This window comes from Balearica regulorum, chromosome 1, assembly GCF_011004875.1.
Source record: "Balearica regulorum gibbericeps isolate bBalReg1 chromosome 1, bBalReg1.pri, whole genome shotgun sequence".
NCBI lineage: Eukaryota > Metazoa > Chordata > Aves > Gruiformes > Gruidae > Balearica > Balearica regulorum.
In genome coordinates this window covers 78,959,018-78,961,649 of record NC_046184.1, presented here as the reverse complement: position 1 = coordinate 78,961,649, position 2,632 = coordinate 78,959,018, and the positions used below count along the sequence as shown (strand labels likewise).

The window sequence follows — 2,632 nt, the reverse complement described above, 5'->3', positions numbered from 1 at the left end:
TGCACACTGCTCAAATTAGAAATGAGTAAATTCTCTCTCACTGTCTAGCACTGAAGCAGGGGCATGGATGGATGGGAGATGAGGCAGGGTAAATGGGAGCCTCACTAGGCCTTAGAACTCCAAATGTTGATGTCTGACTCAGTTGGAGGAGAGCACCATTGTACCATTTTATTTCTCACTAATGATTCCTCCCCCCATATTTCTCCCACTTCTTTTTTTAATGAGTATTCCTACTGTTTACCTTTAACGATTCTTACCAAGGTGCCTCAGCTTCTTACAATGAAAAGTGCCTCTGCAGAGAGTTACCTGAAGAAGGAATCAAAAGGACTACCAATGTGTAGTTTTCCTTTTAATATTATAAAAATTCCAGCACATGATAGGCAGGCACAGAATAGCACATAAGACTGTTCAGTCACCTAGCTTTGAAAAGATGATTTTAAGGGGTAAGTGTAATCTAAACCTATCATAGTATCTTTTGTGCTCAACATTTGAAAACACAGATAACTAAAAAGATGTTTTCTCAGCTACACAGGTCTGAGAATATGATTAGAAAACAGGAATGAAGCATGTAAATCACAACAAAATTACTTCTGAGTCCTGATTGTCCTTTGTTGCATCATAGGTAGTTGTTGATTTAGAGACTTGCAATGGCTCCTAGAAAAAGGGGAAGAGAAGGGATTCCTCTTTAAATAACATAAAAACAATAGCAGAAGATTGTGCGGATTACAGATTAAATCACAGGACTAAATTTATTTTCTCATGATTCCAGTATAAACCTTGCTGAACTCAATATTTGGTTTACATTCATTTGGGCTGCCTTAGTAGGACTACCTGAGGCTAATGGCCAACTTGGGTTCAATGAGGTTGTTTTACTCACTTCTAATACATTACCTGAAGTAGGGAATGACAGTTGTTCATGGAGTTTCAAAACATAAAGTTTGAAACCTTAAGTCTTTGAATTGCTGACCTAATTAGAAAAGTGCAAAGATTCCTTTTATTAGGTTTTGGTTTTTTTGTTTTTTTTTTTGTTTTTTTTTTTGTGAGGACCAATAAGAGCACCTGTTACTGCAGAATTAGTATGAAATAGTTCAATTTGTGAAATACTCCCTAGAGACAACTACTTTGGGTGTTCCTCTGCATTCCTGGATACAAACTACATCTCCTTTGGTCAAGCTAGATGCTTTCCAAAGATCTTTCTGAGTAAGTCAGGGCGGTTTATTTTATATCTCGCCATGATTTATGAAGGAGAATAGAATTTTCACAGCACAGCGACTCAAAGCAGAGTCACTGAATCACAGGCATTGTGGCTAAAAGGGACATTGATGCTTGTAGCCTGTGGGAGGATTATGTACTACTAAACAATCTCTGTAGATGTTTACCTAACCTGATCTTAAATCTCAGGAAGATGTTTCCTAATTCTTAAACTAATTTTGTGTAAATGCTGCTCAAATCCATTTATTCCCTATGTCTGCACACAACAATTTCTTACCTTGATATCTTTGCAACATATTTTTGCACATTTGAAGACTATTATCATCTCTGCTCAGTCCATATTTCTGTAAAATAAACAAACACAGCTGATTCAACTTTTCTTCATGGATCATGTCTTCTACACATCTTCCTATGACCTCTGGATCACCTCCGGTTGATCCATCTCCTCGAAGTATGCTGACCAGAAGACACAGTTCATCCATCAGTCTAGGCTTCCTACTGCTGCAAAGAGTAAACGGATTAGTTTGCATACAGCATGTACATACAACAGGCTATTTTATCCAGAGTATTTAACTTCTTTTTTTTTGCAACTCTATGATATTGATGACTCACATTCCAGTTTAACTGCTGAACCTTCTTCTGCAGAGAATCTTTCAGACTAACACAGTCAATGGAGTAAGAAGCCAGTCCATGAAGAAAAGAAAAAAAAAAGGATCTGAAATTGTATTAAGTGCAATGCAACAAAACCAGTAAATATCCACTTAGCAAGGGAAGAGTAAGTGAAACAGTCTGTTAATGCCATTTCATGCTGGTACCCCAGATGTGTAATGTATCTAATTATACATTTCTGTGGTTTGAACAATGCCTCTCAGCTTTGATGAAACAAAAAGTAAACAAAAATTTTCAAACTAGGATTAACTTGAAAATGTAAAATACATGAAGCGACTGAGTATGGACTCCTATGTTACTTATTAATCTAATTTGGTGTCTGTTAAACTGACAAAATGTTAGCAGACTTAGGAATTACAGGAAGACAGATACGCTGAGAAGTATATTCCAAGTAATGAGACATAAAAGAGAGGAAAGAAGAAGATGGAGAGAAATAGGGAGTGGAAAGAGAGAAGGAAGCTAAATGAAAGCCAGTGGCAACAAAAATTGTGGACGACTGCTGTGTAATACCAAGCGAGAGAACAACTAAGAGCAGCAATGGAAAGTTCAGTTACTAAGACCAGATTCAAACTGTGACCTTGGTGCAAACTTTCTGTTACCATTAATGTGCCCTCTACTGGACATCTTGCCAGATGTATGTCCCAAAATCATAAACAGCATGTAATTTGCCCGCTCCCATCAAATGAGTTTCATGCCTTTCTGCTGAATTCAAGCTCAAAGACCAGATGACTTGAGAACAGGGTTTGGCATC

At 37.3% G+C, this 2,632-nt stretch overlaps 1 long non-coding RNA gene across 1 annotated transcript; it reads right to left on the bottom strand.

The window, feature by feature from the left end:
- Window positions 1–398: 398 nt before the first annotated feature.
- On the bottom strand, window positions 399–1,903 carry LOC142600080 (uncharacterized). Its single transcript, XR_012833542.1, has 4 exons — window positions 1,825–1,903; window positions 1,640–1,713; window positions 1,490–1,556; window positions 399–654 (listed from the first exon to the last, which is right to left on the bottom strand). It is a non-coding gene; the product is annotated as an uncharacterized LOC142600080 (long non-coding RNA).
- Window positions 1,904–2,632: the final 729 nt, after the last annotated feature.